Source organism: Nerophis ophidion, linkage group LG07 (assembly GCF_033978795.1).
Source record: "Nerophis ophidion isolate RoL-2023_Sa linkage group LG07, RoL_Noph_v1.0, whole genome shotgun sequence".
Taxonomy (NCBI): Eukaryota; Metazoa; Chordata; class Actinopteri; order Syngnathiformes; family Syngnathidae; genus Nerophis; species Nerophis ophidion.
This window is the reverse complement of record NC_084617.1, coordinates 20,203,853-20,220,534: the sequence shown is the minus strand read 5'-3', so window position 1 is coordinate 20,220,534 and position 16,682 is coordinate 20,203,853. Positions and strand designations below refer to the sequence as shown.

The window sequence follows — 16,682 nt, the reverse complement described above, 5'->3', positions numbered from 1 at the left end:
TGTCACCTTCAGGCCGTACATCGCACACCTGCCCAGGTAGCTCGCCGGCAAATATGGTCGACCTGCTAAGACAGGCAGCAACTTCCTGTAGGCGGTGTGATCATGACTAGGGGGGGTTGCTTGATATTAACCCGCTGCTGCTGAACATCTGTAGCCCCCTCCGGAAAAAGTATCCACTCGCCTCCCCGCTCTGGTTCCCACGGTTACGACACTCAGGTGCTTGCCACCTGATGTGTCAAAGGTGGCATTTCACGCACTAGTTAGCCTTCAATGTGCATGCCGCTGCATATAGTACAGTACATAGAGAGGTACAGTACAGTACAGTACAGCATGTGGGCGGGACTTGGCGAGCGGTGCGATGGGCTGACACGAAGCAGCTGCTCCTTTTTACGACGGGAGACGCACACACGTCCTTTACACGCGTTAACACACATCATCGTCGGCACGGGGGCGGGGGGAGGGAGGGGGGCGATGCTACACTTTGCGGCATCCCACTGGCTGCCTTGCTCAAGGGCAACACGTCGGCACAAGGATCATCTAAAACTCGTCGGGCTTTACGCGAATCAAACCCTCAACATCCCTGCAAACGTGGTGCTAACTGGAGCATGCGACACACACACACACACACACACACACACACACACACACACACACAGATAAAAAATGAAGAGTGGTTCTTACTGTCTTCTGCGCTGCCTGGAGATGATGAAGATGATGGTGGTGATGAAGAGAGGAGAAGGAGGCGAGCAGGAACGACGAGGAAAGAAGAAGAAGAGGATGTTCTGGAGGAGAGAAAGATTAAAAAAAAAAAAAGGTGGAAGACTGTAAAGAATCAACGCCGTGGCAACGAAGCTGCCTCTTCCTCCTCCTCCTCCTCCTACTACTCCCCCCTTCTCTCTCTCTCCTCCTCCTCTTCTTAACAGAGGAGTCAGAGGGTGTTCATCCAGATGCCCGAGGACGGAGGAGCGTTTGTTCTTGCCCCCCGACGCCACACCCCCACCCACCTGGGTCCTCCTGGAGTAACACTTACAGTGCTCGTTTACGCCGAAACCCCTCCCACACCCCTCCTTCCCCCAGCTCCATCCTCTCATCCCGGGCATGCCCCCCCCCCCCCTCCCACCCCTCCTTCCCTCTCCATCACTCCCTGTGTTTGATGTTAGGAGTTGGACTCTTTTTTTCTTTTTTCTTTTTTTTTCATCAGCAGTCAAAGCAACACACACACACACACACACACACACACACACACACACACACACAGGAATGTTAAGCTGAGATGATGAAGTAACAATGGTAAGGAAGCCATTCCTGTATTATTCTTATCTTACATGGTGTGTGTGTGTGTGTGTGTGTGTGTGCGTGTGTGTGTGTGTGTGTGTGTGTGTGTGTGTGTGTGTGTGTGTGTGTGTGTGTGTGTGTGTGTGTGTGTGTGTGTGTGTGTGTGTGTGTGTGTGTGTGTGTTTGTGTGTTTGTGTGTGTTTTCTTGTATTTCCACCCTTCTTGAGACACCAACAAGGAAAAGTACCCTCCATATGAGTGAACAAGTTAGGACATAAATCATGGTCCAAATACGGAAAACCATTGCATCTAATAGTGGATGTCTCATTTGCACCCCTGGTGGTGGAATCTATCTAAATTAGGGTGGTTCTGAAAAGGAGGGATTTTTCAAATTGACTCTGTTGCAAGTCTTGTGTGTTCTTTGTAACTTGTTTGTGTGCGCTATGGCTACTGAGGTTTTTTTTTCCTGGTCTCAGTCTGAACCCCCTACCCGGGAGTACAGCTTTAGACTGAATATTTTTTTACTCATCCCCGCCTTCACCAATGTTTACCTGTTTTTCACCTTTCTAAGGGCCGCCGGAAGTTAGCTGACTCGTCAGCGGTCCTGTTCCGTCTCCCTCTAATGTTAGTCTGCTCTTGAGTGGGACTGTGCTGAAAACTGTGTGTCGGTTTTAAAAGTACTCCCCCCCTCTGGTCAACATATGAAATAAGTGTTTGTAAAAATTTGAAGTACTCCCCCTCTGGCTAACATATGTAAAAACAAGTGTGTGTAAGAAATTGAAATGCGCACCCGTTGGCCAAAATTAATTTTGAAATACATATGTATATATATATATATATATATATATATATATATATACATATATATATATGTATATAAATATATATATATGCTGTAATAACTTGAAGTAAATAATGAAGATTAAAAACCAATAAACAAAAACATTTTACTAAAAGCTTACCTTTTTATATTTGCGTAATTTGCATATAATATCAATCTTGTAAATACAAATCTTTATATATCTGGAAAGGGTGGTTCTAAAGAGGTAGGCACTTTTCAGAGGTCTCAAGAAAAGGTAACAAATACAAGAATGTTTGTGTTCTTGTATTACTACCTTTCTTGAGACACCAACAAGGAAATGTGTCTTCCATATGAGGACAGGTGAACAAGTTAGGACAAGGACAGGTGCAAAGGCGGCAATATATGATAACAAAAAAAAGCCAAAGAAGGACTTCCCTATTGATCCCCAAAAAACCCGCCAGGTAAACAGCTGATTTTACGACTTCTGGTGTTGACGTAAAACAGCCCGCGTCCCATATGTGACCATGAACAAATACACTACGTTACTAAGACTATAGTGGCCATTAACAGTTAGCTTCTACAGCTGGGCTGCCCAAAGTGTGGCACAGGGGCCACCTGTGGTCCATGACTCGTTTGTCATCGGCCTTAAGCACAATCCAAAAAAATTTAGATCTCATTTGCATACCTGGTGGTGAAATCTATCAAAATTAGGGTGAGCCCAAAAAGGAGGGATTTTTCAAATTGACTGTGTGTCGGTTTTAAAAGTGCTACCCCTCTGGTCAACATATGAAATAACAAGTGTGTAAAAAGTTTGAAGTGCTCCCCCTCTGGCCAACATATGTAATAAGTGTGCGTAAGAAATTTAAATGCCCCCCCTTTGGCCAGATTTTTATTTTTTTAATTGGATATAGAGACATACTGTAATAACTTGAAATAAATAATGAAGATTAAAAACCAATTATATACATCCATCCATTTTCTACAGCTTATTACCTTTGGGGTCGCGGGGGGCGCTGGTGCCTATCTCAGCTACAATCGGGCGGAAGGCGGTGTACACCCTGAACAAGTCACTACCTCATCGCAGAGCATTTCTTATATATTCCTTATTTTTTTAACCTTCATTTTTAATGGATTATTGTAAGTGTTCAATTTGATTTTTCACATTTGTTTACATAGATAGATTGATAGATAGTACTTTATTTATTCCGTCAGGAGAGTTCCTTCAGGAAAATTACAATTTTCAGCACAATCCCATTCAAGATCAGACAAACATTACAGGGAGACAGAACAGGATCGCTGACGGGTCTGCCGGCTTCCAGCGTACATTGATGGTTTTCCATGATTGTGTTGACATTTCCTTTCCTTTCTACCTGCATAGCTGAGGGGATTATAATAAGAGGAAGGTTACATTTGAAATAAAAATGTTTACCTTTAAAACTAAAACTAAACATTTTTTTTTTACTAAAAGCTTATCTTTTTTATATTTACATAATATGTATATATTATTAATATTGTAAATACACATCTTTATATATACAGAAAGGGTGGTCCTGAAGAGGTAATTTTATTTTTTTTCTCTCAGGTCTCAAGAAGGTAACACATACAAGAATGTGTGTGTGTGTGTGTGTGTGTGTGTGTGTGTGTGTGTGTGTGTGTGTGTGCGTGCGTGCGTGCGTGCGTGCGTGCGTGCGTGCGTGCGTGCGTGCGTGCGTGCGTGCGTGCGTGCGTGCGTGCGTGTGTGTGTGTGTGTGTGTGTGTGCGTGCGCTCCTGCAGAGGAGGTCCAGCGAGCATGAAGACATCAGCGCCATCATGATGATTGGCAACATGAGCGGCGGTCAAGCAAAAGCTCGCCTTACTTCCACTGAGTTTTTCCCTCCTTCTTCTTCTTCATAATCATCATCATCACCATGTCTTTTTGTCCACCCCAGTGGACGAATGAGTGAAGAGCACAGCTGCGAGAAGGCAACGCACAAGTGGGTCAAACGCTGCCGAGCCAGTAGAGGGGACGAAGAAGAAAAAGAAGAGGGGGAGGAGGAAGAAGAAGGTGGCAGTAGTCGATCGTATCGATACCAAGAGTCGGTATCAGGTTGATATTTTTCCGATCTCCATCACAAATATTTATGTTGTTGTGTTGCTCATATTGTTAGCCAGATCAGGGCCCTACGAAGAATTGTATTTGTTTATTTGTGTGAAGCCATTTTTATACTACAAACCCCAAAACCAGTGAAGTTGTCACGTTGTGTAAATGGTAAATAAAAAAACGAATACAATGATTTGCAAATCCTTTTCAACTTATATTCAATTGAATAGACTGCAAAGACAAGATACTTAACGTTCAAACTGAAAAACCTAATTTTTTGCAAATATAAGCTCATTTGTAATTTGATGCCTGCAACATGTTTCGGGATAGCTGGCACAAGTGGCAAAAAGACTGAGAAAGTTGAGGATTGCTCAAACATTTATTTGGAACATTCCACAGGTGAACAGGTTAATTGGTAAAAGGTGGGTGCCATGATTGGGTATAAAAGCAGCTTCCATGAAATGCTCAGTCATTCACAAAAAAGGATGGGGTGAGGGTCACCACTTTGTGAACAAATGTGTGAGCAAATTGTCGAACAGTTTAAGAACAACATTTCTCAACGAGCTATTGCAAATAATTTATGGATTTCAGCATCTGCGGTCCGTAATATAATCAAAAGGTTCAGAGAATCTGGAGAAATCACTGCACATAAGTGACAAGGCCGTAAACATTCGATCAACTGCATCAAAAATCGACATCAGTGTGTGAAAGATATCGCCAGATGGGCTCAGGAACACTTCAGAAAACAACTGTCAGTAACTAAAGTTCTTCGCTACATCTGTAAGTGCAAGTTAAAAGGCTACTATGCAAAGCCACAGCCGTTTATCAACAACACCCAGAATTGCCGCCGGCTTGACTGGGCCCGAGCTCATTTAAGATGGACTGACGCAATGTGGAAAATTGTTCTGTGGTCTGACGAGTCCACATTTGAAATAGTTTTTGGAAACTCTGGACGTCGTGTCCTCCAGACCAAAGAGGAAAAGAACCATCCGGATTGTTATAGGCACGAAGTACAAAAAAGTCAGTATCTGTGATGGTATGGGGGGTAACTTACACATCTGTGAAGGCCCCATTAATGCTGAAAGGTACATACAGGTTTTGGAGCAACATATATTGCCAGCCAAGCAAAGTCGTTTACATGGACGCCCCTGCTTATTTCAGCAAGACAATTTCAAGGCACATGTTACAACAGTGTGGCTTCATAGTTAAAAAAGTGTGGGTACTATACTGGCCTGCCTATAGTCCAGACCTGTCTCCCATTGAAAATGTGTGGAGGAATATGAAGCCTAAAATACCACAAGGGAGACCCAGGACTGTTGAACAACTTAAGCTGTACATCAAGCAAGAATGGGAAAGAATTCCACCTAAAAAAATTTAAATTGGTCTCCTCAGTTCCCAAACAATTACGGAGTGTTGTTAAGAGGAAAGGCCATGTAACACAGAGGTAAAAATGCACCTGTGCCAACTTTTTTGCAATGTGTTGCTGCCGTTAAATTCTAAGTTAATGATTATTTGCACAAAAAAAAATGTGTTTTTCAGTTCGAACAATAAATATCTTGTCTTTGCAGTTTATTCAATTAAATATAAGTTGAAAAGGATTTGCAAATCATTGTATTCTGTTTTTATTTGCGAATTTCACAAAGTGCCAACTTCCCTGGTTTTGTATAATATTCTAATGATATTATTACATAATTCCCTATGGTTTGATAATTTTTGTACAAATTGATGTATAACACACTTACTTTTGAAATCACAAGTCAGGTGGACAGGTGTTTTATTGGAACAAACCATGTTTGGAGTATATGTTAATCTTCGGGTGCACAAACTTTTCCAGCAAGGGCCGCATATTTAAAAAGTCAAAATATGCATGATATATTTCTATTTTGTAAAAATAAATGGTAAAAACAAACCACATACACTATATTGCCAAAATTATTTGGCCACCTGCCTTGACTCACATATGAACTTGAAGTGCCCTCCCATTCCTAACACATAGGGTGCAATATGATGTCGGTCCACCTTTTGCAGCTATTACAGCTTCAACTCTTCTGGGGTGGCTGTCCACAAGGTTGCGGAGTGTTTTTGAAGGAATTTTCCACCATTCTTCCAAAAGCGCACGGGATATGTCACACGCTGATGTTGGTCGAGAAGGCCTGGCTCTCAGTCTCTGTTCTAATTCATCCCAAAGGTCTTCTATCGGGTTCAGGTCAGGACTCTGTGTAGGCCAGTCAAGTTCATCCACACCAGACTCTGTCATCCATGTCTTTAGGGACCTTGCTTTGTGCACTGGTACACAGTCACTGAGCTCCTAAAAGCGGCCCATTCTTTCTTTCACAAATGTTTGTACAAACAGTCTCCATGCCTAAGTGCTTGATTATATACATTTGTGACCAGGCCAAGCGATTAGGACACCTGATTCTCATCATTTGGATGTGTGGCCAAATACTTTTGGCAAAATAGTGTATATTTAAAGAAAAAACTTAACTATTAGCTAGTTATAGGTGACCAAAGTGTACAAATATTTATTATTAAGGGGTGAAAAAAACAACAGTGAAAATGTGAATAAAAGAGCAAAAAGATTTAATGCAGGGATGTCCAAAGTGCGGCCCGGGGGCCATTTGCGGCCCCCAGGTAATTTTTAACGGCCCTATGGCACATTCTAAAAATATGATTAAATACAATATGTTACATGCACCTGGGGATAGGCTCATTGGCAACACTAAAATTGGCCCTAGTGTGTTTGTTGTCTGTCTGTATGTGTTGGCTCTGTGATGAAGTGACGACTTGTCCAGGGTGTACACCGCCTTCCGCGCGATTGTAGCTGAGCTAGCCTCCAGCGCCCCCCGAAGGTAATAAGCGGTAGGAAATGGATGGATGGATGGATGTTGAATATTTTGCGTTAGTCGTATAAAAAAAACAAGCTGTTTTTTTTTTTTAAAGAAGGGCCTAAAACAAACAAACAAAAAACATAAACAAAAATAACACAATTGACAAAGAGATCTGAAGTTGATCTCGAGACTATTGTGTTAAAAGTAAATAGTAAAAAATTTATAATTTATTGTTTAACACTTTCGTGATAATCCTGTTGGATCCCCAATATTTTAGTGTGATTTTTTTTTTTTTAAGTGTCATTGCTCAAAGAAAACCAAAATAATTAATATCAATGTTGTTATGAGTTATTGACCTTTTTAAGGCTCCAATTATCATATAATGTAAAATATTCCACATTTTATTGGGTAAAAATATTGCATATTTTGTGTTTTTTCCACAAAAAACAGGGTTTCCTTGATAATAGCATACAACTGAAATTGTTAAAAACGTTATATTGACAGAAAGACTTAATGTGGATCTAGAGATTTAAACCTTGAATAATAATGAAAATAATAATACTCAATAATGACACATTTTTAATATTTTTTTGACCAAAACCCTTTGGGGTCCCCGTGAAGGCTTGAAAGTATATTTGTTATACATATATTGGACTGGTTTTTGAAATAAAAAAATATTAAAATAACCCCCGCTTGCTCTGATGTTTTAGTGCGCGGCCCTCAGTGGAAAAAGTTTGGACACCCCTGATTTAATGTAATGAGAAAGAAGATGAGATTTGGATACTGATAACACACATTGTCACTCAAAACCCAAAGCTGATACCAACTTGCGTCTTCGTTTTTTTCTTTTCTAAACAATTTCAAAAAGGCCCCAGCATACTTTGACTTTTCAGTATGCGATCTTGGTGGTAAAAGTTTGAACACCCCTCAGTTGTTGGTATCAAATTGACAGCTTTTTTGTCATTACAACACAAACGTATGCTTTTTTTTTTTTTTTTTTTACATTCTTACTGTTTTTTTTTCCATCCAAAAACATGCTGCGGGCCGCACTTTGGACACCCTGTGTTGGCTTAGGGCTTTTTGCCTGATCAGATAAATGTCAAGTTTAAAAGACGTGCACTTTTTCTGTCGAAATTGAAAAAGTGAATATGGTTAGTGAGAAAGTTGAGGTGCTTTATTTATGAATATTATTTCCAGGCTTTTGAGGTAGAAGGACGGCGTGGGCGTGTGAAGAATCAAAGATGACGCCAATGATGATCGTCGAACAAAGATTCATTTATTCTTTGTATTCACCACAGGTCAAGTCCGGCTCATGTGCGAGACTCGAAGTTGCGGTACAGCGAGGTCTGTTGCAAAAGCGTCCTGGGCGGCATTTTGCCTTTTTCTTTGAAGAAAAATGCCCTATGCTTGTTAGAATAATTACATATAAGTTATCACACAACACTTATCCTTAAAAGGCACTTAACTTGTTATCTTCCACTGCAAGTTAGGAGTGCCTCGCTGCTGCTGTTTGTGTCTTACAGACAGCTGACAGTGAAGTGAAGTGTGAAGTGAATTATATTTATATAGCGCTTTTCTCAAGTGACTCAAAGCGCTTTACATAGTGACACCCAATATCTAAGTTACATTTAAACCAGTGTGGGTGGCACTGGGAGCAGGTGGGTAAAGTGTCTTGCCCAAGGACACAACGTCAGTAACTAGGATGGCACAAGCGGGAATCGAACCTGCAACCCTCAAGTTGCTGACACGGCCACTCTACCAACCGAGCTATGCCGCCCCATATATTGGCAGCCAAGGACGGACTTTGATTACCTTTGATTGATTGATTGATTGATTGATTGGAACTTTTTTAGCAGATTGCACAGTTCAGTACATATTCCGTACAATTAACCACTAACTTGTTTAAGTCGGGGTCCACGTTAATCAATTCATGGTGGGCAACGCAAACAAAACAGAAACAGGACGAAATCACAAATGTTAGCATATTTCCATTCTGAATAATCATGTATTGCGTCTACTGGGGCTGCTTGCATACCCCCCATTCAGAAGCAGCCTCAGCGATGTAAACTAGGGAACTCCTGAATAAAACGGGGAGCACGGGGACTGTACCTCAGAGCGTGGTGGGAGACTGTAACTGAGTGTGCAGCCCAATACGTTTCTCCTAATGAGCAAAATTGAAATCTGTCTCTGCTTGATTCCTTGCATCTTGTCTTGTTTAATAGATAGTTTGGTGCTTAAACCTGACAATTCTGGCGCTATTTTAGGATGTTGCAACCGTTCAAATTGCAAAAGGGATAAATGTGACCCGCCCATAATGTGTCACATTTTTGTGTTGATTTATTTATTTTATTTTGTGGTTTCAATTTGTTTTTGGAGCTGTCTTTCCACATTTGTTAATATTCACCTTGGTCAGTAGGGGACAGTAGAGCATTTCTTCCTAATTGATTGCTGCAGACCGGAAGTGTGTCGTCATTCTGATGAGAGCGACCAGTCTGTGAACAACTGAAACATTCTGTGTACTTTTTCCTTCTGTTTAACGGGTTAGTTGTGGTGAATCAACTCACTGAATGACATCTATGTGGTCATTATAATTTTAAGTACACGTTCTGATGGTGGAGCCTAACTGTAAAGTGTTTGCAAGGTGTAGTTAGTGTTTGTGAATGAATCCAGTGCGCAATGTTTGTATATGAACTTCTGATCCTAATTCAGACTCCCAAGTTAGAGCTCCCGTTTTCTTATTGATTTTAGAATATATTTTGTATAATGTGTGTCTTCTGAAAAAGGTTTTACATGCTATTTTATTGTGTTTAGACATGGTTATATAAATTAAGCTCTCAGGAATGGTCAATGAACATTTCGAGTACAGTAACTTAAAGCTAGATTAGATTAGATTAGATAGTACTTTATTTATTCCGTCAGGAGAGTTCCTTCAGGAAAATTGACATTTTCAGCACAATCCCATTCAAGATCAGACAAACATTACAGGGAGACAGAACAGGATCGCTGACGGGTCTGCCGGCTTCCAGCGCCCCTTACAAAAAAGATGAGATACAGGTAAACAAGGGGGGGGAATGGGAGAAAAAAAATAGAAGATTAAAATAAAATTTAAAAAATCAGTCTTAGCCTGGGCCCTGGAGAGGGGGTGCAGACTGAGGCCAAGGGAAAAAAAAACAACTCATAGCCATAGAACACATCCCTCTTACATGTGTGTAAGAGGGAAACATCAAACATCAAAGAACACAGAGGACATTAAAGACATTAAAGCAGCAGATACAACCAGATGCTTCTACATACAGCTATGAATAAAAAGTAAAAGAAACATACCCACTGTGGTGGCCTCTGCGGTGTTCCACGCCATCGTCCGCTGGGGTGGAGGGAGCATGGCCAGAGACAGAAGCAGACCCAACAAAGCAACCAAGACAGCCGACTCCACTCTCGGCCAGTGTCCAGTCCGCATGGATGAGCGAGGATACGTCCAAGGTGACTGAGGTGTCCGACACCTGCTCACCCAGCCAAGACACCGCGAAGACTCTCCGTCCCAGCGCTCAGTGCTAGCTCCGCAGCCCTGTCCCCTCATCCGCATCTCCTGCAGTCCCTCCAAACCGACTCCGGTGTAGCAGAGACCCTGCAGCTGGTCTCCCTGGCCAAAAGGCTCCCGGGAGGCAGATCCAGAAGTCCACAAAAAAGCACCACAGAGGTCACGAAAGTGGCACCCCTTGTCACACAGTCCCAAAGGGTCCCGGACCAAAAGGCAAGAAAATATAATAACACATGAAAACAAGTGGGAAACACAAAAGGATGACACAAGAGCACAGAGCTCCTGCCTACAGCAGCCACTACAGCAGCGCCATCTTGGAAAAAAATTTTTAAAAAAATTCTATTATAAGAAGAATAATATGAAGAAAAGTAAAGTGCTTAAATTAATGTTGCTAAAAAGGGCATTAATTTAAAGGTGAATATTCCTGGGAAAGACAAGACAGCGCAATAAGGTCCAATTGGGCACTATATTGTATGTTATGGAGTGATGATGTGGATATGTGAAAATATATGGGAAAAGGTATACAGTATTGTTATGGTAATTATAACTCCAGTGATACAGTAACAGTTTAATGATAGTTTATTGAGTGCTTTGATGAAAATAGAGGTGAAGATGAAGTAAAAGACATTGACATAATACAAAGTGACAAAAGATATGGGAAATTAAGTGATTTGTGGATTTGTAATTTCTGTTAACAAATTCTGATGAGAGGGACCAGTCTGTGAACAACCGAAACGTTCAGTGTGCTTTTTCCTCCAGTTTAACAGGACATTGCTATCTGACTGCTTGTCTTGGCTACCTGGGACCTGCAACATAAACGTTTCTTCAAAGTTCCTTGAGGTAATCAAGAAGGGCGAAACATGTCAAGAAATTCCGAAATGGCGACAAGAAAACAGTCAAAGAACGTGCGAATTGGCTGTGATCCCTTCGTTAAAGGTTTCTTTGAAATGCTTTTAACGTTTAGTACTTCCCATTGAAGTATTATCTTTATACTATTTGCTGTGTCTAATTATCTTCATGAGTGTTTAACATAATGGGAAAATAGAAAATAAACAGCGAGTCAAGGCTACTCCCAGTTCTGTTTTCAAGGACGCGTCTTCGCTAGATGCGAAGTTAAGTCATGGAATGCAACATTACCCGAGCAAAAACTATGCCTATTAATCCGAGAGAATCTTGATACCAATTTCCCTGACCCAGTCACACGCAAAGGACTTGTAGACCTCCATGCCTTTCATCTGTTTTGTCGTTTAGAACGACATCTAGAGCAGAATATACTTCGACATGTCTAGGAACTCAACCGACGAATAATCCTTGATATCACTCGACAAATCTTTGGGATCTATTTCATTGCATAGTTTGTTTTTTTGCCTTATGTTTTTGTTTGTTTTTTGGAACTTTAGAATAATATGACTATAATGTAGAAGTAAAAAGCAGTCATCAAAATAATTACTTAAGGGTTTTTTTTCACACATTACTGAAGTATTGAGTAACCTGTGAGTAACTTCTGATTTATTGAGTTACGGTTTTTAATGGTTCTTGGACAACAACCGTAGTCAAAGCGTGTGTGTGTGTGTGTGTCAAACATAAAAATCATATACAATTTACTTGAAAAAACTTATGTTTTCTCGAGTTAGAAGTAGAATTATTTTAGGCTGCAATGTGAACATTTCTGCCGACACAGGTGACATCACATGATATAGATGATCTTTTTACTAGTTTGAAAGTAATCATTGAAGATGTTTTAGCTGCCTTGTCCGTCATTTTTTACAGTCAGTACGTTTCTATGCATTAAATTAGTCTGTTTTGTCAAGTAATTCTGTTTCTCGTAGTTTCACAGCTTCATGTGAAGTTGTAGTTTCCATGTTTTTATCTCTAATGTGACTGTCGGCCGTACGCAATGTGCCTCTAGTACACTAGGGGGCGACTGTGGTCATTTCAGCTTGTTTGGCTATGTGGGGATGTACTTTTGACAATGCTACATGCTAATAAGCTAGCGCCAAAGACAAACTTGCAATAACAAACATATCAGTTAAAGTTAAAGTACTAATGATTGTCACACACACTAAGTGTGGCAAAATTATTCTCTGCATTTGACCAATCACCTTTGATCACCCCCTGGGAGGGGAGGGGAGCAGTGAGGAGCGGCGGTGGCCGCGCCCGGGAATATGTTTAAAGTACCTCAAGATTTTTTGTTAAAATGAAGCCAATAGTGCAATTATTTGTGGTCCCTCTTTATTTAGAAAGGTACCGAAAAGTATCAAAATAATTTTGGTACCAGTACCTAGCTGTGATAGTACATTTATTAAACTTTGCTAAATCTGCTATCATTAGCATTAGGCACTTTTTTTTATCTTATGTCGACGGACCAAAAGCTTTGTGTGTGGTCAGGTAATGATAGCGACTTAGCCAAGTATAGCTACTATACGTTAGCTATTATTGAATGTATATTATAACTTAATGTTGTGATATACTGTACATATTAAATCGCTGTCATTAGCTCACAAAACGTGCTCAAAGCAACGAGAGGGTATGAATAATATGATTAAAATACGGAGGAAAGTTAGCGTCCTCTAAGCCTATACGTTAAGCTAGCAAACATCCTCTTTAATAGACTTTTTCTAAGCACTTCTTGCCACAAAATGGGCCCCCCATATATGTCGAAGTTACACACAACCTTTTCTAAACTACATAGGCAAAAAAAAATAAATGTGTTTATTTTAACCTTTGTCCAAAAGTTGAACATTTCTCTACTATTTACACAACTTGCAAGAGCAGATTTCACAGAAAAGCATATTCAGTATACCTGAATCTAATAAATATAGCTGAGAAAAAGTCAACTGACTTCATCTTGTGTCTGAAATCTTTGTCGGGTGTTGTGATTACAATGTTCATCAGCAAAACGCAAGGCATAAAATCATCTTTAACGTTTTCAACAAGATATCAGATTTTCATTGAAAACCAAATCAATGCAAAACATGTTGCATACAAAAAGTGTAAAATATATTGATATACTGGCATCAGATGGATACCGGCCTCTGCAGTATCGCCTATTCACTATTGAAGCATTTCTGACATGTCTAAATAAAATATTATTGCAACCTTACAAGAATTACCCTGAGAGAGTAAGGGTATTTAAAACAAAATTTGTTTTACTTTTCAAGCAGTTAAAAACATACCTTTAAGCCTTTATGTTGTGTTTTATTTCTCTGTCCAACAAGCGAAACGTTTATTCAAAAAGGCTGCAGTACCAAAAACGTCTCCTTTGGAAACGTTGCACACTTAAGTGTGACCGTATAAAAAGATGCACTTCCACTGTGTTTCCTGTGCTATTATTTTTATTACAACATACACAACATGGTGGCGCTGTTTTTAAACCACTAACTTTCAACTTCCGCTCACATGAGTCAAATTGACTTGAAATTTCTCACACAGCACAATGCGGCCCACAAAAAACTTGCTGTGACTTTAAGGTGTTTGTTCAAATCCCCACTAGCACCTTCAGGGCTCTCGCAAGTACTTCAGCAAGATTGGATGCAAAACATGGCTGCTGTCAAGCAAAAGGGGCGGAACTTAGCAACTATTGGTTTGATGTTTCACATCAGAGGTGTCTAAAGTGCAGCCTCGGGTCCATTTGCAGCTAGTTCTAACAATATTACACAAAAACAAATAAACAAGTGGAACGTTGCACACTTAAGTGTGACCGTATGAAGAGGTGCACCTTTACTGTGTTTCCTGTGTGCTATTATTTTTCTGACAACATACACCACATGGTTGAAAAGAGAAATTGGAAATTGTGATGCATCATGTTGTATGCTTGCATGTTCGAAATAAACTGAAGCAAACAGGTGATAAAGTTGCACATTTGATAACACAAAGCTGCCATGCAGGGTGTTTTTTTTTCCTTTAAAAATGGGGTTACTCAAAAAGAAATAATGAAACATGAAGTTTTGGCGTATTCAAGGCTCCAATTACTTTCCACTGCGAAGTATATTTTAGAAGGGGAAATATGCTGCTGAGACACGCTACATACAGCACCCCACGCAACCCCAAAAGGGACAAGCGGTAGGAAAAATGTAAGGATGGATATTGCATTAAAAAAATTAAAAACATTAAAAATAACAATTGACGAATAGATTTGAAGTTGATCGAGAGATTTATCCATCCATCCATTTTCTACCGCTTATTCCCTTTCGGGGTCGCGGGGGGCGCTGGCGCCTATCTCAGCTACAATCGGGCGGAAGGCAGGGTACACCCTGGACAAGTCGCATTCACGGGGAGAACATGCAAACTCCACACAGAAAGATCCCAAGCCTGGATTTGAACCCAGGACTGCAGGAACTTCGTATTGTGAGGCAGACGCACTAACCACTCTTCCACCGTGAATTTAAGGATTTAAATTTTTAAATTTTTTTTTAAAGTTTGACTTAATTTTAAGACTGGGTTCCCTTTGGATTGCCAAAAATAGTGGATTTTTCTTAACTGCAATTGCTCAAAAAACTATGAAATAAAAATGTTATGAACTATTGACCTCTTACCTCACATCAAATATTCAATTTTAATATTTTGGCGAAAAATATTGCACACCGTATGTTGTGAAGTGAATTTAATTATATTTATATAGCGCTTTTCTCTAGTGGCTCAAAGCGCTTTAGATAGTGAAACCCAATGTCTAAGTTACACTTAAACCAGTGTGGGTGGCACTGGGAGCAGGTGGGTAAAGTGTCTTCCCCAAGGACACAACAGCAGTGACTAGTATGGCGGAAGCGGGGATCGAACCTGGAACCCTTAAGTTGCTGGCATGTCCGCTGTACCAACCTAGCTAAACCGCCTGACTGTTGTGTTTCTTCTGATAAAAAAATTGGGTTTTCTTTGAGGTCACAAAATATCGAAAATACTTTCTTTCTTAGTATCAATGGATAGACCTGATGTTCTCCAGATTTAAGCGTTAAATGATAAAAAGAATATATATATATAGAGATTTTTTTAAACACTTTTATGAGGGGCCCTTTGAAAACCCCAATAATTTCAGTGGATGTTTTTTTTTTATGTCATTGCTCAAAACCTAGTAATCAATCAAAATCAGCGTTACAATTTAACAGTGTGGCCACTTTTTCTGCAGGCGAGTTACTTTTCAATTGATCAAGTCGAAGGGCTATACCTCATTCATATATATTATTTATATGTATTTATCTATGAAAGATGCATTTTTGTTGACTACTGAAACCCACTACTACCGACCACGCAGTCTGATAGTTTATATATCAATGATGAAATATTAACATTGCAACACATGCCAATACGGCCTTTTTAGTTTACTGAATTACAATTTTAAATTTCCCGCAAAGTATCCTGTTGAAAACGTCGCGGTATGATGACACGTGCGTTTGACGTCTCGGGTTGTAGCGGACATTATTTTCCAGCCCGATCCAAGCTATAAGTAGTCTGCTTTAACCGCATAATTACACAGTATTCTGGACATCTGTGTTGATGAATCTTTTGCAATTTGTTCAATTAATAATGGAGAAGTCAAAATAGAAAGATGGAGGTGGGAAGCTTTAGCCTTTAGCCACACAAACACAGCCGGTGTTTCCTTGTTTAAAATTCCCGAAGGTGAAGCTTTACTATGGAACAGAGCGGTCAAGCGAACATGGATCCCGACCACATGTCAACCGTCAGTTTTCGGTGAGAAAATTGTGGCAATAAGTCGGCTCTTACCGGAGACATCAGCGGAGCTTCCGTTCTGCTGCAGTTGCGTGACTTCCCTCAGAGACACTCACGGTCAACACACCTGTTGCCACACCCCTCCGACTTTTAGGTACTATTTAATCTCACTAAAACACTAGCAACACAATAAGCAGATAAGGGATTTTCCAGAATTATCCTGGTAAATGTGTCTAATAAAATCTGAATCGCTCCCACTGCAATCCTCTTTTTTTTCCCCTAGTCCTTCACTCAAACTTTCCTCATCCACGAATCTTTCATCCTCGCTCAAATTAATGGGGAAATTGTCGCTTTCTCAATCCGAAAAGCTCTTGCTGCTGCAGGCTATGATTGGAAACAATGTGAGGATATGAGGAGCCCTACAACCCGTGACGTCACGCGCACATCGTCTGCTACTTCCGATAAAGGCAAGGCTTTTTTATTAACGACCAAAAGTT

The 16,682-nt window shown here is 40.3% G+C and overlaps 1 protein-coding gene across 1 annotated transcript in view; it reads right to left on the bottom strand.

Moving 5' to 3' along the window:
- shank1 (SH3 and multiple ankyrin repeat domains 1) overlaps positions 1–910 on the bottom strand; it is a 201,159-nt gene extending 200,249 nt beyond the window's left edge. Inside the window, 1 exon segment of the mRNA XM_061905601.1 lies at positions 682–910. The gene's annotated coding sequence lies outside the window, so the exon portion shown is untranslated.
- Positions 911–16,682: the final 15,772 nt, after the last annotated feature.